We start from the raw sequence: 21,189 nt of genomic DNA, 5'->3' as shown, positions 1-21,189 counted from the left end.
GTTTGTGAGTGTGTATGCTGTGCACAAAACGAGTGGCTGGCTGCATTTTTCCCTAGACGGTTGCAATGTTAGTGGTTGTGGGAAAAAATATAACCTCCATTGCAGCGAAACATAATCATGCACACGCTGATAAAAAAAATAAGGAAACAAGTAGTGGAAGGGAGGGAGACCGATAGAGAGCGGGCGAGCGAGCGAGCGAAATAGCGATAGAAGAAAACCGACGCTTAATTTCTCTAGATTGCAATATATTCCAACTAACGGTTCATTTTTCGTCGAAGCGGTTACTAACGGCATTTGGGTCGTTGTCGTTTGTTTAACTACTGTTTTTCTTTTTCTATCTCGTTTATGTTTTTGACCCATACTCCTGGCTATATCATTTTTTTTCGCAAGAGATTTTTTCTCTATACTTGCAGTTTTTTTCTCGTTTGATCTCTGGTTTGTTGGGGCCACAATTTAATTCACTTGGATGCTTCGATAATAAAAAAAAAAACTAAAGCGTTGGGTATGAACGCCTTAATTTGTTTGAACATGGAGAAGCTTTTTCCTGCCAACTATCCACTTATTCGGGAGCTTATTAATGATGAAAGTTAGCAAGCAACAGACCGAAATACAAACAACGAACACATGTGCGCGCGCGATTTCACGCAAAAAATGGCGTAATTCACTTGACAGATTCATGGAGACTTTTCTTTATCAAACCAGCGCATACACTGGGTTCTCTGTTTGTTACATAGGATTTCTCTCTCTCTCTCTATCTCTCTCTCATCCTCCTCCTCCTCTTTCGATATGATGAACATTCATGTTGCAATTTATTATGCAGTAATTTTCAAATTCGTCGAAAATTTCAGGTGAATTAAAGTTGAGTTGCAGTTTGTGTATTCGGTTCTTTCGTGGAATCCAATTAGTTGATGTAAGCTACTTCAATGAATTTTATTAGACGACGATTCCACACCAAGCGGGACAAAATTTGCAAGTGACCTCTCCAATTTTGCTCAAACTTGGTGTATAAACTTGGTATGGCCAAAAACTCGCAAAGCCAAAAAATTAGGCTGACCTTCCCCACCTGATGAAAAATTAGGGTGACCCAAATTTTGCGAAAAATGGACTATAGAACTTAGACCATTCTTAAGCTAATTTTCAAAGAGGAATTCGAAAATGCAATCATTTTTGACCAAAAATAGGGCCCACTGCCTTGATTTGGGCAGTTGTGGTGAGATTATGCGATTTTTCTTCAATATGCTGTATAATATATAATAATCTCCCTAATGCCAAATTTGAGCCATATAAGTGAAACATGTTATATGCCCAAAGAGACTAGAGACCAGGCGCTACATTGTGGGAGTACACCACACTTGCGCTAGTGCGTTAGAAGCATTAGAAAAGGGTTGCATACTTGCAGGAGCACGATTTTTCAAACTGCTGACTTCGATTTGGGGCAGAAGAAAGGGGTTTCATAGAGTTGAAATGTTTTAAGCGTAAGTAGGATTTTCTCCGAGTTTCCCGAATATCATAGTGGTTAGGGGCCAAAAGCAGGTTTCTGCCCTGTTTTCGCCCTAAAATAGTGATTTTTGGTGATTTTATAACTTTTTGAGTCTACCCTGCTCTTCCAGAGGAAAGAGCGACACCAATAATTGGTATTATTTGATTCGTTGGAGTCTGTTGAGCATTTTATGAACACATTACCTTCGTCAGACCACCTATTCTGCGTTGAAAAAAATTATATAGTCGAAAAAATGGTGACATCATACAACACAGAATTTTTTTTTCTATATTTTTAGAAGATGCCAGTTGAGATTCGGATTCACCATGTTTTGAATTTCGAGGTTGCCCACCATTTAAGCCCAAAAATTGAAAAAATAATACCACGTCAATTGGAGTTTTTTTTTCACATTTTTTACTTTGAACCAACTTTTCAGGGCTTGAATGGGTCCGTATGGGGTGATCGTAGTGGACTTTTTTGTAGCCCCATCGATTATCTATCCAATCATGCGTATAGTTTCGAAAGTTTGTACCACACTTTTCATAGTGAAAATTTTGAAAAAAGTGCTATAGTCCATTTTTCGCAAAATTTGAGTCGCCCTAATTTTTCATCAGGTGGGGAAGGTCACCCTAATTTTTTGGCTTTGCGAGTTTTTGGCCATACCAAGTTTATACACCAAGTTTGAGCGAAATCGGAGAGGTCACTTGCAAATTTTGTCCCGCTTGGTGTGGAATCGTCGTAGATCAATTAATTCATCGTGCAGTTTTAAACGCTATCAATTTACTGCGCATAAAGTTCATTCTATACCAATTTAATCAACATCTTCGGCCTGAATATTTGAGCTGATGAATTTCGATTCATTTATATATATATATATATATATATATATAAATCATATTATAATTAAATGTGATCCCTATTGAGTTAGTTGATTTAGTTAATGAATGCTTGTTTATTTAGATAGAAAAACCATAATCATATCAATCTCGGTAATGGTTTTACTCCTTCTGAGAAACTCCCATAGGCACATCGACTTGATTCTAGAAGAAGAAAGTTTTCTCGACAAAATGTAAACATAGTTATTATTATGAAATTAGAGTTTAATCCAATTTTCCCACATTTCAACCGCACTGAACTTGTCTTCGAACGATGCCATGACTTTGTTTACGTAGAGATCAGAACTTTATTTATAAACATTATTTTTCATTTGAAAAGAAGCATTTGGCGATTTGTCAGAAGAGCCTCATTCAATGTAGCATTTCTCCAATTCCTGAAGGATGTGTGCGTGCTCAATTTTATTTATTATTAAATAATATATCGCATTTATCCAAATGCGTGTGTGCTAGGGATATCAGGCAACTACTTTACTCTTCTCTGCTCTGCTATCATGATGAAGATAACGATAATGGCTTGTTCTGTGTGCACTAAGCGTGGATAATGTTCTTTTAGTTTTCGGTCTGTCGTCGTCGTTGTCGTCGTGCTTCCGTCGTTTACCCCATAGTACATTCAATGCTACTAAATTTACTTATAGTGAAATTTGTTTCTCTTGTGTGTGAGTGTGTTGTGCAGCTCCAACTCATTCGAAATTGTCAAAGCGAAATACTATATTTCCATTTGAAATTACAGCAAAGAGGGCAAACGCAATGGTGCTGCCGTTCTTTTGTAGCATTCTTCAATTATTTTTACTCGAGGGCTTCTCTTGACTTCACTTAAAACTCAAAAAGAACTTCTGCGAATGCATTTCTCTCCATTGTGAATTGAAAATTGTGTGTGTGCGCCTTTCATTGATACACAAAACTTCGTAAAATCTCGTCTTAAAACTTAAAACGTTTTCAGCATAATTGAAATGAAAGGAAAAACATGTTTTTGATGCCTTTTTGACATATTCTTTTAAACATTGCATCAAATGCAAAAAAAAATCAGTTGCATATTCAGTCGCAGACGATTTTTTTTAGACTCACCCTCGTTATGTCAATGAGTTGCGCACTTCTGAAAAATTCCTTTGACAAAATCCACCGACATTTTAATTAAACAAATGGAAAGTAAACTGAAGAAGTGCACAAATCTCTCGCCACAACAACTGAAAAGGAAAGAAAACGACATAGCGGCATTATGATTGAAATGATAGCATCAAACCGATTCTGGTGAATATTTTTTCACCAAAAATCTTGTGTCATTTATGTCGTGATAAAAAAAATATTCTCATTTGTATGGGATGGACTGTCTCACCCCTTAATTTCTCAACAAAATGTTAATGCTGCTTTTGTGCGGATAAGTTGAAAATCAGATGCAGGTTTTTAATCGTTGAGCATAATATTTACATGTTTTGAGCAGCAACAAATTTGCTGTGCTGTTAAATTATGTTCTTTTCACAGTCTCGGTGTATTCAACAACATCGTTTGTTCGCTAAATGAATAAAGCTGATGAGATTATATTTTGTGGCTGCGGTAGCGGTGGCGGCGATGTTGCGTTGGTGCAAAATTTATATCACAAGTGTAGAAATCCTTGTGCTTACATACAGCTCAAATGTCTCGCTTGTTTGTTCGGTGTGTGGCTGAAACGCGTTCGTTGTGCGTGAATGGAATATTGTGAATTAAGGAAATTGAAATTTGTTAATTTAATGATGAATCTAAGCAGCCCATGAAACGTCGCCGTCGACAAGAAGTGAAATGCCTTTTCACAGTCGTTTATTTTCGTCCATGTTACTTTCGAGACTTTTTTTTCTTCTTTCGTTTTTCTGTCCTTCATATTTGCATCGCGTGTCAGCCATCAGAGATCCTTCATCTTCAGTCAATGAACGAACATAATTAGCGAAATGATTTTTTGATTATATTTGGGTGTCGTCCCTTTTTGTTTGACTATAAAAGGATTTCGAAACATAATGGCAGCGGCGCGCAAAGCTCATGACAGACTCGCTTACCAAACTCAATGTCATCTAGCGACTGTTTTTTTCATTCTTTTCTACATCTTCGATAACTTTGTGTCGTCGAGCACGACAACAAGCTGTGCTCAATGAACACACTTCATATTAATATGCTCTTTCTCTCTGCTTCTGCCTTGACATTTGATGGGAATGTGTGGGCGGGTGGTGGTGGTAGTTGATGCAATCAAAAAAGAATGTCGACGAAAAATCATTTATGAAAAGCACTGATATTGTCGCCAGACCGAGTTCTACTTATGTGAATTGTTGCGGTGAATGCGACTTCAAGATGACGATGGCTGCTCATTTTGATACAAGCGATACTGGTGTTTCATATACACACAAACATATACACAGTTTATGATTGCCGAACTTGTTTTCTTCATCAAAATATAGCGATCTGTTCAGTCGACGACTAATTGAATTACAACCACTTAAAATTATACAACCAATTGATGCTCTCCGGTTTATTCGCGAAAAATTGGCTTAATTGATTAATCTCAACTGTTTTTCAACCGCATTACACTTGTTCCAATTAAAATTAATTGAAAATTGTTTTTTCCCACCGAGAAGTATTCTGTTTTGGGTTCAAAACTTTTTTTTGCAAATATCATTAATTACGTAATGATAATTAACATGTTACGTAATGAGAGAGAAAGATAATACGATTAAAATAATTCAAGTGCTTGCATCATTCAATTCATTTCCAAATAATTCATTCCGGTTACTCTGGCAAATCAACAAAAAGCCCATTAAATTGCAACATTTGAAAGCCTGCAATTCATTTGAGTAATCAATTGCTTTATGAACGTTTCCATGATGAATTGGCAAACGTATTAGTTATTGCGAAAAAGTCAAATGTTATGGGCGGTCTAGTCATAAACAAAGCTTTGTATGAACGAAAAAGTGAACATTTTTCCAGATTTGAGTTCAAAAAAACTAATACATCGATGTATTGTATGTACGTAGGTCTACATTTCATGTGGTGCTAAAAACTGGATTCGAGAAGGACTCTAATCGAAACGGGCAAAAATGATTGCTTTGCAAAATGCCACTGTGTTTTGGCATAATATATATATATCGAAGAGACAATTTATCTCTTTAATAGCCCCGCTGGATATTCAAATCGCCTATCTCCAACGGTGGTGCACGAATATAGGGATCCATTTTTCAATAATAACCACTTCAAAGTGTCAAAACTCGAACGCCAATTCATTTGAGCATGTGATTAATTTTATCAGTATGATATGTATTCATCTTTGTTTGCTTTTGTACATAGAATCTCAATGAATGGTTTTACGCTATTAACATTCTAAATTTTTGTGCTCTTTGTTGTTGTAATGCACCACGCATTGGATATTTTCCGTCGTGTTATTCCTAGGGGTTTCACGCAAACTCGAAGGCCGAAGATTTTACTAAATATCTGGAAATAAAACCATTTTATGTGTAAACTATAGATATTGCTTCTTTTTATTCATAAACTCGAATTTTTTAGAATTTTTTGAATCTAAAAATTCTGGAAGTGCGTTTTGGTGGATCCTCAGGATGGACCAGGGCATTGATAAACCCAGTCTGATCCATCCTGAAGATCCACCAAAACCCACTTCCAGAACCGGGAGCAGTTTTGAACGATCCTGAGGATCCACCAAAACCCACTTCCAGAACATAATTTTCAAGGTGAATGTTGAAATATTTCGAAATAATACGGATTTTGGTGAATCCCAGAGAATTTTAGAGAAAAGAGAGAAATATTGAAATTTTAGATGAATTTTAAGTTGCGTGAAACCCCTAGTGTTATTCGGCATCGGTAAAAGTGGAATCGAGTCGATAAATGTAATGCCATGTTAAATGGCTAGCAGCGCATTTACTCGAGCTAATCCGATATTAAACACTATACCAAGTCGACTTGAAGCCGCTCGAACCCAATATATGCGAACGCAATCAAAACACGACACATCGCCACACATTTCAAGCGTTTTGTTGCTGGTTGTTTTTTTTCGTTTTTTGTTGCTATTCCATTTGGTGCTACGTTAGTTCCGTTTGCTTGCTTTGTGCAAATATTTTTTATTTGCATTCGGACAGCCTTTTTCCACATGCCGCGTATGCGATTTATTAACGCGAATGAATGTTCGTCTGCAGTGTCCCATATAATGGCACATTTTTTGTTCCATTCTCTGTTTGCATTCTTCATTTTTTGTGTAAACGGTTTGAATCGTCCCTAGAGGAGTGGAGAAAAAAATGAACGAAATTGATTTACTTCATTTTTTTTTGCCACAGTAATTCAAATCAATTGATTTTGGGTTTCTTCGTGTCCATAATTTTTCCGTTTTTTTTTTCAATTTTGTCGATGAATTCAAACTAATGACGGACTTAATGCATGAGGCGGAGCAAATCCACGAGCCCGGCTTTCGAACTGATTGCATTCATGTTTCAAACGAATATTTGGCCAAATCCAATTTGCCTTTTAAAAAAAGGCAAAGAAGTATTCCATGTCCGACACATCTGGCGTCTTTTATCTCAGCATATTTAATTAGGTCGTTCCATCAGACAGCTCAATAACCGAGAAAATTTGTGTGTGTATGACGCTGACGTGACGCCGAATCGCTCAATCTGCAATGAGGGAGAACACATTGAACAAAAAAATCCAAGCTACGAACTGTGTTCATTTCAGCTATGGTTGTCGTTTGCAATGTTTGTCGTTATGGTCATTGTGAAAACTGTGAAAGCCAACACGTAAGTCGGAATGGTAGGTTTTTTGTTTTGCTTTCGTTAAAAATCTGAAAGAAAAATTTCAAGTGTTGATTCGAGTTGTACATATATTCTAAAAACGTAAGGCACTGTGTAATATGTGTTACAATGTCAGCTGCGTCAAGCGAATGGTCAAAAGGCTACAGAAAAAAAGCACTGAAGGGAGAATAAAAACAAAACGAGAAAAAATGAAAGGAGGAAAAAAATGTGACTGCGGTGAAAAAAAACTTGGATAATTACATGTCAAGCATTTTTTTTTCCTCGTACACATTTATCCACATTTTGTTACTGCTGCTACTGCTGGTAAATTGGTGTTTTCAGTGAAAAGAAGTATGGAGATAAAATTACATACGAAGTGCATGTTGATGACCTGTTTTTATGTGAAAATGGATAGACAACCAACTGTGCGAACGCAAACAAGATAATACGCGAGCCGACAATCTCATTCAGCTAGACTCAATTTTGTGATGGGGAAGAAATTGCATTCATCAATATGGAACACAGAAGCGGAATATTTTTGCCTGAATGTCAATCATAATATTTTCCATGTGTAACCGGTCAATCACTAGTGGTGACACAATGGACATTGGCGTTCTGAGAGAAAAGTTATCGCCTTCTTGTGCCGATATTTTGAATCAATTTCATTTGTCAATCAAATATTAGAGACTAAACTGAAATTGAAACACACGCAACATTTTCCAGCCAATTTCTGGTTATGACAATTTTTTGTCATTCGTTTCATGTGGACAAACATACTGTGTCGTCGTCGCAAGAAACCGTATGAAATACAATGAACTCGTGACATTCGCATTCAATCCCACGTAATTTTTGATCTGTATAACAGATCAAAATCTAATTTTGAACGTCGCCTCGTTAGCAACAGATTATAATCGGTCGACTTTTTTCCCCATTTCCTTGCCTCGCCACATGTCTCCTCAATGTTGATTTTTCACAAATTCAATAGCCGATCTTGTTATTTTTCCCATTATATATGAGGAACGTCTGCAAAAAAATTGACGCTACCATGCGCTTGTAATGGCCCGGTTGAATGCCAGTTCTATTTATTGATTGCTCCAAAAATAGTAAGTGATTTTCATAGAGAGCAAATAAAAGCCATTTTTCTCATGCTCCTCGTCATCGCTTCTGCAATCGCGGTGCATTTTACTCGGTTTGTGTGTCAAATGAATCGAAATTGAAAAGCAATTTATTTGAAAGACTTTGTCGTGAAGTCGATACACAGCACAGTACACGGAGACACCGTTCCATTGGCAGTTTGATGTGGCCATTATACGAGAACTAAATTAAAATATTGAACTCAAGCGGAAAATAGAAATTGGTCAGAACAAAGTGCAAACAATTTATAACATTTTGCAATTGGCTCAATCTTGCTGCTGGTCATTTCATGAGCTTTTATTTTGAACGTCATTTATTTATGATGCGCATTGAAAATGATGCTGCAATGGACATTGCAGTTTTTTGTGTCTCTCTCTCCCACTTCCACTTTTTATCCATTTAATAGCTGAAATGTTATTCGAAAATAATCCATGTTGAATGAGTGACGCTCGACTTTGCCAAATCCATTGAAGCAGCCCAAATAAAGTATCATAATATATGAACGATAAGTTTTTTGTGCTCGCACGTGTGTGTGTGTGCACAGAAAAAATATGTATCGTTAATTTATATTTTTCGCACGTATTAACACTGCATAAGCGGCGTGACCACTCCGTGGGCAAAAAAGCGCTTCAACACGATTTGTGCACAAATTGTTTCAATAAGTGTCTAGGCAACAAATCTGTGCGTTTTTGCGATGGCGATAACACAAAATTCATTTTCGAATACTATTTAATTTGGCTATTTGCATTTGATTACAATAAACAAGGATAACAGATGAAATGGGGATGACAGGCGTAGCGAGAAGCAACTGAAATCAAAAAGCGAGACGTCACTGCATTGAATTTGATTGCGAAACAGAGAAAAAAAATCATGCAGAACTTTTACTTTCACGCGAAATCGTTGTAAAATTCATTATCGATGCGATTTTTTGCTCGAGCTTGGGATGAGGGAAAAAATCGTTTCGTTGCAGAAAAAAAGTTTTGTAATTTGTGTGGTAGCGCCAATTTCAAAAAGACTAACTGCACCACTTTATTTCATTACATGTATTTCGCTTGATTTTTTCTGGTGGTGGATTATCAATCCACACTTGTTGGAATTTTTCGATTCCGTTGGCAACCGAGATTTGTTGGGTTGGAAATGCGTTCAATTTTGACAGCCGATGAATTGAATTTATTCCCAAATGAATAAACAATAACATTTCGGTTTTTTTCACTTATCTACTACAGACAGAGGTCACTGCGTATGTGGCCGTTCAATGCCGCAAGATGAACATTTATTTGACTTACATCAACTTTGCAGCCAACACAAATTCACTTTCTTAATTGAATTTATTTTTAAAGAGTATTCTGTATAGTATAATTATTCACTGGACCGGAAATCGTAACAAAAACTTGCACTCACCACATAAAATAACAAATCAGAAACGTACACACACATGAACACAAAAACAACTGTTTGAACAACGTAAACAAGTGCTTCAGCAAATACAATTGCACAACACAGTAAAAAAGGATAAATGAAACAAAGAATGGGAAAATGGTTCATTGTTTGTTGTGGCATAAAATTGAATTACATTAACTCAATGAACGAAAAGGAATGAAAATATGGGAATTCCCATAAATAAACCGTCAAACGAAATTTGGTTCAGCAAATATGTTTGTTGTTTTAGGCATCAGAGTTAGTGCATTTTTTGCAGTAAATTATTCTGGTTTGCAATATTTACCATGCACATTTTAACTGATGCTTTTATCTCATCAAATTGAATTGAAAAGCCATCCAGTGGCTGTTTGTACTGATTTAACACTATGATTGTTCTTGGGGCACCCAGGGCCCCCAGCGAACTTTAAAGTTGAATAAAAGTACTAAACAGTGTATAAACCAACCGGAGTTAAGTCTCATTGTATAGATTGAACATTTCTCTACACGAATGAAAAAAAAAACATATGCATATGTGTGAGTATGTGTAAAATACAGCCTGCCGCAAAACATGTTACGCTGTTGTTCTTGGGGGACCACAGGGCCCCATGGCTATTTTATATTATAGCTGGACTATGATAAGAGATATCGACTTGGTGTCTATGACGAAGTTGTAGTACTCAAGCTGCTCTACAACTTCGCCGTAGACATCAAGTCGTTATCTCTTATCAGTTACGCGAAAAGCCGCGAAAACGTGAAAAACGCGAATTCATAGTTTCTCACTTTTCAAGGAACTGATAAGAGATAATGAGATGGTGTCTATGGCAAAGTTGTAGCTCTGGTCGAGTACTACAACTTTACTACGACACTAAGTCGTTATCTCTTATCAGTTACGCGAAAAAATGATAAGAAAAAAATCGCGTTTTTCACGGTTTTCTGCGGTTTTTCGCGTATTCCGCAAAACTGATAAGAGATAGCGAAATAGTATCTATGGCAAAGTTGTAGTTCTGGTTAAGTTCTACAACTTCACTACAGACACCAAGTCGTTATCTCTTATCAGTTACGCGAAAAAATGATAAGAAAAAATTCGCGTTTTTCACGGTTTTCGCGGCATTTCGCGTAACTGATAAGAGATAACGACTTGGGGTCTGTAGCGAAGTTGTAGCACTTAAGCTGCTTTACAACTTTGGTATAGACACCATCTCGTTATCTCTTATCAGTTTCGCGGAATATGCGAGAAACCGCAGAAAACCGTGAAAAACGCGAATGTTTTCTTATCATTTTTTCGCCTAACTGATACAAGATAACGACTTGGGGTCTGTGGCAAATCATAGTACTCAACCAGAGCTACAACTTTGCCATAGACACCATCTCGTTATCTCTTATCAGTTCCGTGAAAAATGATAAGAAAAAACGCGTTTTTTTCGCGGTTTTCAGCGGTTTCTCGCGTATTCCGCGAAACTGATAAGAGATAACAAGATGGTTTTCGGCAAAGTTGTAGAGCAGCTTGAGTACTACAACTTCGCCATAGACATCAAGTCGTTATCTCTTATCAGTTACGCGGAAACCGCGAAAACCGCGAATTTATCCTTATCATTTTTTCGCATAACTGATAAGAGATAACGACTTGGTGTCTGTGGCAAAGTTGTAGTATTCGACCTGCTCTACATTTCTGTCGAAGAGGCAAGTCTCTTACTTCTTATCAGCTTCACTAAAACAATGTCGGGAAATTTTGCGATTTTCGCGTTTTTTCGCGTTTTTCGCGGAACTGATAAAAGATAAGCAATATTTGTTGCACCAAAATTATAGCAAACTTTGAGTATTACAACTTTGCTCCAGACACTAATTTGTTATCTCTTATCACAGTCCAAATTTCATATGAAATATCTTGGGGCCCTGGAGTCCCCCAAGAACAGTAATATGTTGCAAATACGAAGAACAGTCATAGTGTTAATATTGATATTTAATAATTGGCGCGTGGAAAATCACCATTAAAATGAAACACAAACATATATTAATATTCGCTTTTTACTTTGCTCGTATTAGTTCAACATATATAGACTGCATTTGGATTTATTTCCAAAATGATTTTATTCGGTAACATTAAGCATTTTAATCTGGCTGAAATTGACATCGAACCCGTCGAATATGTTTGGTGTAATTTGATTCAAAACTGTTGCCTCCAACTTGATATTTTTCACTGTCGGCAATACTATTTCCAAGCATATTGGTTTGTCACACCACGCGTATCTCTTGTCATTTTCCAACCGACAACGTCGATTCTTGTTACCTCTACTCTTTACACGGAGCAAACTAACGGTTACTGCTACAAAATAGATAGAAATCGAATGTCATATACGTATCCTCAATTACATGACATACGCGCTGTTCATACCTTTACGTGGTAGATTAGAACATGTTCTCCTCCAATGCAGCCTGACCTACTTCACCATTTTCCCTCCCCATCATTTTGTCCATCGAACATAAATATTCGAGTCAATATAGCTTCAGCCATCAGAAATTTCACTTTCGAATAACACAGAAAAAAAAATTGGCTGCCATTTTTTCTGCGTCAAGCTTCGATATTGTTCATCGTGTCATTTGTGGTTGGCCGTAAATGTCAGTTCAACAAGATCGATGATGTTTTTTGAACATCGAATGAACAGAAGAGAACATTGTGGCAAAAAATTGTACCGCGTCTGGTTTACATGACTGAAATGAAGACAAGCAAAATCATAGAACGAATTTGGGTCAACGACATTATGAGCCACAGTAAGTCGCTCGCCTCAAATAAATCGATCCTATTTCCAACATGCTCGGACTAAATTAAACAATTTAAATAACTCAAAATGTGATTGAAAATTCGACTAAAACTCTCAACACGAATTGAACACTTTTTCATTTACTTTCCAGTTTCGGTAAAACATCGACTCGCACATTTGACATTTTAAATTCCGTTGGTTCGTCTTTTTCCCAGTTTCAATGTATCTTAATCACCGATGGAAAAAGTGAATCAAAATAAAAGCAAATATGATAAGAAGCTTTTCGAACAAATTGACTAAACAAATACATCATCAGATGCAATAGCTTGAAAATGGTATTCGTTTACTGGTAAAATGTGAGCAATCCTTGCGAATTTCGATTAACATAATTGACATAAATCTATTGATTCAGCTGGATCTTACTATTTGGCGATTTTAAACCGGAGAATTTGTTGGTGTTCACGGGAACATATCTTATTTTTTACCAAGTTGAAACCATTTGGAATGCATAATATATCGGATTACATGATGCGATGTCAATTGATGTGTGTAAAAGTTTTCTGGTTAGTGGTTATAGTTGTATTTCAAATGCTTGGTTTTTCGTTAGGATCAAGAGGAATCATTTGACGTTCATAAACGGAATGCTGTAGTAAATTCCCGGAATTTTTTCTCAGCAAAACTAAATCGTTTTATCGTGTGCTCGTGATTGGGTTGTGTTTTTACACACATGGTAACAGAGCGCGAATCCAACAACAACAGAAAAAAATGCAATGCACACATCCAACATGACTAAACCGTAACCAAATTCCAAAGGCAAACAAATCCGCAAACTACAAACGCTTTTTCCATACCAAATAAAACATCAAACTAAACCCATGCTTATGCTACTACATCGCGTAGCATACGGATTTTCGGGGCGGCAAAAAGCTTATTTGAGTTCGTGGAAAAAGGGAAAAGTTTAAAAAGCAAAGTGTTTGATTGCGCGCGCCCACACAATAGGATGCTCTTTTGGTCTCGCTTTCTCTCTCGGTCTCTATGTGAGCAAAAAACAGCGATTGACATCCAACGGCATCGCATCGAATTAAAACATTTCCAACTCAATATATATTTAGTTCATGGTCCACGGTTTGGTAGAAATATCAGATGGAATAACATCGTATACTCAACATTTTCAATTAGGTGGAATGCGCAGTGCGAACGCGATTGCGACTGAACGCAAATAGAATTCTTTCTGCTTCGCCGATTCAAATTCGGATGTTGATCAAATTGACGAAAAATTTCAACGATGACGACGACGACGACGAGGACTAAGTGTATCATTAAAAACGTGAAAATGATTGCCAAAGGCGGCGATGCTCATTTAATGCAAACACAACAAATAGTGAGCAGGTTGATTGCAATCTCTTTAAAATACACACACAGAGGGAGTGAGAGAGTGTGAGACTTGTGTTAGAGTAAGCGTTTCACGATAAAATCTCGGGACTACTGCAACTTGATTAGCGAATTCCGACTGGAACTTTGTCTCGACTTCAGGCTGACGATGTGTAATTCAATCAGAGTTTGTCTTGTACAAATAAGACAGACAAATTGAGGCGAACGACAATTCAGCTGGGGAATCAAAGTTTAATCAGTCGATTTGTGAGTGTTTTTGTTTGACTTCTCGTTTTCATTTTAGTTTTTCGTGTCGTCGATTTGGTGATGATGATGAAATTTTTATGTCATACACCGAGAGAAAAGAAAAAAAACTGTGCTACTCTCGTCCAACTTACAGCATTCCCTTTAGTTTGTTTTACGAGCTGAAAAGATGATGCTTTAAAAGTTGTTCCGGCAAATGTCAACAAGGAAAGGGTAAAAACTTTTGCTGTGTGAACTATGACTTTTGCTGAGCGTTTTACGCAAAGTGTTTTATGTCATTGCTGGAATGAATGGTTGCGTTGATGCTTTTTCGAATAAATAGCCAATTTCTGACGACATCACTTTAATTTGTATGGATCAATTTTCAGTTTAAATGAAGCAATTTTCGGGTGAGTGCTTGTGTTAGGTGCTCAAAAGGAAGAGAAGGATAGCGATGAAAAAAAGTGTTTATTTTTGTTGGTTACTTTGGCCATTCGTCAAATAGTCAGAGGGTTAAGCCATTCATACAGAAAATCCACCTCAACCGGGAAAAGTGCACAAAGATTAATGAAGACACCGAAATCAAGCTGAATGTCAAAACTCGTTTAAAATATTCAATTTTAAAGGGATCAATCCTTCTATGGCCCAACCAATCTAAATAAATGATTGTGTTCTTTTGGTGCTACTCTCTTTTCCGTGTTTTACAACTTGTTTGAAGCGCTCGAAATTGCAATACATGGATACAATGATCACTTCATCGTTGTGAGAAAAATGAAATCGTTTCCGAAAAAAACAGATGCACTACAAGCGTTGAAACAACGAACTATTCGAGAAGCGCAGAATGTATCGTTTCGATGAAAGGACGAAATGAAAGCTGAAAATTTGAAGACGAGCTCAAGCAAAGCCCTGCTTCGCATGTCGATAAGCCAACGCGAAAAATTCAATATGTGTACAACGTCTTTGTTGCCTCGTCATGCTTTTTTCTATCTCTCTATTTCACTCTCTCTCTCGCTCGCTCGACGTTTTCCGTGTTCCAATTCAGACGGAAATGCTTTGGCTGGAAGTTTCGTGCTTGGGAAAAAGTATTCAGGCGGGATTAATAATTTATCACGAAGTGAATACGAAATTCAAAGGCGAGTGCGAGTGCAAGGAAAACTTATTACTCAAAGCTCGCATTCACAAAAGACGATTCGCTTTCGTTGTTGTTTTTTCCAAAACGAATTTTCAGTTGCAATGAAAAAACAAGATTTAGTGAGCGTGCGCAAATTGAGAATTACATTGGCAGGCGACAATTTTCGTGTGATATGTCCATCAATCCATTCGCCCACCTGTAAAGTGTCTCGAAAATAAATGAACAAGCTGGGCTGGGTTGCAAGTTAGAATGTTATGAGAAAAAAAATGGAAAAACGTGTACCAAAAAAATGGATAAAATTAATGCCGATTTTATCAAGCGTATCACGGAACTGGTTTCAAATATTTAATTTATTTGGAAGTTTTCAAATTATGAAAGATGATACGTTTTCGCTTCGAAAATCATTTTGTTGTTTCGAATCACGTTGACTTCTTTACTGTGAAATCGCTGTAAAGTTGCAAGCATTTGCCAGTAATAATTTATTGATATTTTTCTGTATTACTTTTTTTCCATCTGCATGCAATTGCAGTCGCATAATGTATGTGAATTGAATGTTGCAATTGTTGCCAATCACAAACCGACGATGAGAAAAGTTGAGACTCAACGTTTTATAGATTTTGTCTTTATATTTTCCGTTGCAAGCAAAACAACCGAAAAAAATAGAAATTGAAGAAAAAAACGGAAAAGAATACCAAGCGAGAAGTATAGCAAGCCATATAGTAAATGTACTGGGTGGAAGAATCAAAACAAAACCCGGATACAACTCTTACATGCGATTTCAAAAGTATTTGACAGCTCTAACAATCTATTTCCACTTTGTGTGATGGAGAAAGTCGCTTCGAGCGATCCGTGTACTGCTATCGATACACCGACTTGAAAAGCGGAACATTTCCATTCGCAAAAGGCTTGTGCCTCAATTCCGACATTTTGTGATTGTCGATGTGATTTCAGTTACAGCGTGGCAAAAACTGATGTAACCGAAAGGAAAAAGAAATGAAAAAAATGAACAACCGAAGTGAAAGTATATCCGAGTTGATAGCACAGATAAGACGGAAATGAAATGAAGTGAGGCATTCGTATTCCATGCGCTTTTTTGTCATTTTCGCTTCCGCCATTCGTTACACAATGGTGATGTATTTTAACGAGTGTTTTGTGTGTGCCTTTTTTCTCATCACGACATCAAAACCAAAAGAGCTGTTCTTCATTTTGGCGCTGCCACTCCCATTTCAACTTAACACGACGTCAAATTCAATGCGCTAAGCGACACGAAGGAAGAAAAAAAACCGCCCGCTCTTTTTATTATCGTTTGGAATTGTTTCGCATTTCCTCTTGAATTGTTGCCTGATAATTTTTTCTGCCGGAAATCTTTTCATTCTTTTGTACACGAGCGAGGGAAAAAAATTAAATTCTGAATGAAACAACCTGAAGCCAGGAGTGATTTGCACGCTGCATGAATGGGCACATGAAAGAGAATAATAACCGAAAACATCCATCATGAAATTGAATGTTTGAGATAAGCGACTTTATTCCCGTTTGGATTGCCGGCGTTGGTGGAACAATGCGCAAGGAAAAAAACGCCAAAAAATCGCGCTAATGATAAACAAACGAAGTACAGCATCATTAACTCTGCCCGTTTTTATATACTTGGAATTTTATTTGCTGTTCTTCCATGGATTAACATCGATTTCCACCTTTTTATGGAGCTCATTCCGTGTAATGGTCCACAATTTTTCTTTGTTCAGCTTCAAATGTGTTTTTTTCCTCGTTCAAATGGCATTGGTCATCATTTTTCCTGAGGTAGTGAGCTCATCACAGGTGCCAAATGTCAGATATATGTTCAATCATTCATTCATTCATTCATTCATTCATTTTTGTATTATTACCCGGAATACAAAGGAATCGGGAATCCCCTTTGCAGCTACAGTAGGATGAAATATTCAACATCCAGCCAACGGAAACATTTTGATTGAACTAGTTGTGCTTGGTCGATAGTGTGTGTATTCGTTATTTGTCCATTGTTGCAACATTGAATGCACGAAATAAAAATTGCAAAAATCGGACGAATGTAAATGTACTTCTCATTGAACATCGATTGGATAACGCGGAAACTTTTTACTATTATCCTGGCCTTTGTTGTCGAAATGAGTGTATTCATGGAACGAATTTAATTTAAAATGGATATCGAGTAGACAACAGCAATGCGATTGATTTTGCTGGGGACGAACAACAATGAAAATGCGAATAAAAATTGTGAACATGTGTATTTAAATCGATTCGAAAGATAAACAACTGCTGAAGAGAATTATTATGAAGTGCATTTTTGAATAAAACACAAAAGAATGAACGCTTAATGGAACTAACATATTCTGTTCTCGGAACTTTATTCAATTTTTTTTACTATGAGTTTTTTTCTGCATCAAATTTTAAATTCACAACAGAAATTCAATAAAATCCATACACACACGTACACATCGGGATATGCGAGAGTTGCGTTTGGCTTTATTCTAAATATTCGAGTAAAAATATGTGCATGTTTTGTCACATCCATTCGTGTTTGATGTTTCCATTAAATCTATTTGTATTGAACAGCACGGTATTGATTCCATTTTTATTACATTGATTGGAAAATAGTGTGTCATCAAAGCGGATATTGAGTTTGAGCTCGTCAAATCTGCAAAATTGCATTTGGAAATAAATTTTCTCTCATTGATTGCTTGTCCTTTTTAATGGCATATCATGCTGTGAAATTCAATTTATCCCATGCCCAGTTCTTATTTAATGGCCAAATGTACGGTTTCAAGTGACCAAATGCTTGAATTCGGTTAGAGTGCGTAAACACACTTCTATCTAAAAATGAAGTGAACTCCGTATGATTTTCTGAAGAAGACTGTTCTTATATCACATTAAATATTCAAATTTCCGTGCAATTTAAATTCATCACCATAGAAGTTCGAACATTGAAGAGTCATTACGGAAGCTGAATGCCAGAAAATGAATGGACTGTGCGAAGCAAAAGTCAGATGAATAAAGCCAAAGCGCAAAGCAAACTCTGCGTTCGAGGTGCTTATACTTTGGCTTTTATATTTGTGTATATGTATACGTCGGATGTAATCCAGCATGTGATACGATGATTAGCTGGCATTTGAGTTTGTTTCAGCCAAACGCTGTAAAGCGATACTTGGCTGTCGGTGGAATTTTATTGAAATGTCTTTCACACTTCACAAAAGTTTAATGTAATTTCATTTTATGCCATAGCATACGGAGGCTGGTATGAAGGGTCGGGAAGCTTTCAAGTCAACACGTGCACGGCTCCGGCTTATTTATGTCATTTGAAAGCTCAGGGGCACACTTGTTCGCAAATATTTATGTTTCTCACGACACGTTTTGCAATTCTTTCATATTTTTATCTTTCGTTTTTTTTATCTCCTTTGCAGGCAGCTTCGGGTGCGTGTCTGCGGCTTAGTGTAAATCGCTGTAATCACAAAGGAAGCTACCGAAACGGAAAACCAACAAAACAAAGCCGATATTCTCGAGGAACAAAAATAAAAGAGACATTTGAAAAAAGAAAAACGGAGACAACAAGAACTGTAATAAATCGGTAGGTGTTTTTGCTAACGAGTTGATCTTGGAAAGGATAACACAATTTGTTAAACGGCCCGTTTACTGATAATAGTACAGACGAAGAAGAAGAATACGTCTTAGCATTTATGTTGGCGTGTGCCACAAACTGAAACTTTGAATATATTCAGTGTATTTTCATGTTTCAAATGTTGTTCATTTTCATCAACATCATCACATATCGTTTCTTTCATTCAAATCATGCCATATCATTTCGTATAATTAATACATCGAACTCGAATAATCATAAATTCAATGTTCATATAAAGTTGCGTAAAATTTAATTACATCGTAACATTGTCCCTGGATGTTATGCATTGAAAAAGCGCATGGTCGACGTAAATTCAAATCATTTGGGATTAATTTCATGGCGCATTGAACTAAAAAACAATGCATTCGATATTATCGAGACTGGATTGAATATCAACGACTGTTTTACATCACAAATTAATACGCATTCTAGTTCGGAAAACTGCGGCCGCATTAAACAAAACACGTGGTAAACCAACTGACTTTATTAGTTCACATCGAATTCATTTGTCTTATTTGGCGCGAATGCATTGAAATGGTAAATAAATGGCAAACAACCACTGTTCTCATTAGGTACAGAAATCAAACCAGCTAATTGCGAAAAGTTCAATTAAAACGCTATGAACCAAAGCCAAACATTATCAAACACTCTCAGTCGGAATTCCGAAAATTTCAGACACAAATTCACAATCATAAATTTGGAGCATGGAATTGGCATCGCCTGCTCTCAACACATAATTATATGAATATATTAGACTATTGCGCCAACTCGTTCACAACATGCTGAATCGAACGAGACACACAACAAATGAATTTTTAAAAAACCATGAATATGCAGTGGAAAATCATTGGTTGCATTTCAAATGCCGCGATAAATTAGCGAAGCGCAAACGGAAAAATGCGATGGAGCGCAATTAACATATTGATTCACTGAGTTTAGTTCATTAATTTCAGCATTGCTAAACCCATTGTTCCGCTTAAATCAAGAATGTAAACGATTGTTGGTTTTTTACGCCGTTTTGGCTTTGTGATTGGATGGGGTGGTCCCGTTCAGAATGCCGTTCGCTGTACGATAATATTTTCGTTTTAAGTATGGCGTTGAAAAGCGTCCAGCCGAATCGAAAACATAAATTATCGAACATGAATAGCAGTTGGTTAGAAATAATGAAATGGATGAGCTAATTTTTTTTGCTTCGATTACACACTGGAACTATGGTTGTTTTGTCATCTGTCACATGGCCGAACCACAAACATGAATTTGCGTGGGATCGTTCCATTTAATGCGATTCGATGGTCAGCTTTGAAATAGATATTATCCAGACGGAGTAAACAAATCGGAAAGCTGAGCCTCAAAATATTATCGCACAAAATTAGCGTAATGTAGGCGTTAATGAGCAACGAATCAATGTCATTTAGGATGATGTGTACAACGGAAATATACCCCAAACAGTATATTATTCTAACGCAGAGAAAAATCTCATGAAATACAAATATTCCAAGAAATACTATTCAAAGTATTCAATGCGAATGATATTCAATGTGTTGATCACATGACATATAAAATTCAATGTCATGAATTCGACGAACAGATAGAATCCAGACACAAAAACACAATTCAATTCCCATTCATCGAGTGCTGGCAGCCGAGCAATGCGTGGAGCAGTGGCGAATCGATCGCATTTCCAATGTCATATCCGTTGTGATCGAAACTTAATTTTATTACCCATTGCCAATGGGGAGAGAAATGTTTCACGTGCTTTCAATAAATGTATGTGTGTGTGTTTTTCTTCCTTTGCTTGTCTCGACACACCGCCTTGCTGAAATTACATTTTCATGAACACACATTTTGGCCGCAAAACTGCTTCTAGACTATATTGTGAGAAAGAAAAAAATCTGTTCTGCGTGCGCTCAATGATAATTTATTGAAATGGCTTTTGGTGTGGCCTATTTCCATTCTCGACTATTAAACGAATGGCATCGATTTCCGTAGACGAAAAGCCGGATTTATCATGGCAATTTATGCTGTTCGCTGGAATCACGCTCGCCACTAAGATTTCTGGTCCCATAATCATAAAACTTACAATGAAATTCCGAATATTGAATTGGCTCCGATGAAAATACCAACTTCGTCTTCTATAATTGAACGACTTAAATCAATTTTGTGTCACGTTTCTCAGAATACGCGGCCAGCAATATCATCATCGTGAAACTTTGAGCTGGCAGTACCGGCCTGGCATTCCTACAGCACGGAAGTAATTTTCTTTGATGTGAATGAGAAAAAAATCTGCTTTTGAAATGTAGAACAAAAGCATTATGAATTAAATGCGTTTCAAGTAAACGCAAAATATGATATGAG

At 36.8% G+C, this 21,189-nt stretch overlaps 1 protein-coding gene across 2 annotated transcripts in view; it reads left to right on the top strand.

Moving 5' to 3' along the window:
- Window positions 1-18,626: 18,626 nt before the first annotated feature.
- The window catches only part of LOC129566198 (uncharacterized), a 35,496-nt gene continuing 32,933 nt past the window's right edge, over window positions 18,627-21,189 (top strand). Inside the window, exon 1 of one of the 2 annotated variants that reach the window (XM_055441916.1) lies at window positions 18,627-18,783. The gene's annotated coding sequence lies outside the window, so the exon portion shown is untranslated. The remainder of the gene's footprint in view (window positions 18,784-21,189) is intronic. The other variant, XM_055441925.1, reaches the window with a different exon arrangement.

The sequence above is a fragment of the Sitodiplosis mosellana genome, unplaced genomic scaffold, assembly GCF_009176505.1.
Source record: "Sitodiplosis mosellana isolate CC-2019 unplaced genomic scaffold, AAFC_SMos_1.0 Smas_scaffold_1, whole genome shotgun sequence".
Lineage (NCBI taxonomy): Eukaryota > Metazoa > Arthropoda > Insecta > Diptera > Cecidomyiidae > Sitodiplosis > Sitodiplosis mosellana.
The sequence above is the reverse complement of the archived record's forward strand: the minus strand, read 5'-3'. Positions and strand labels throughout refer to the sequence as shown.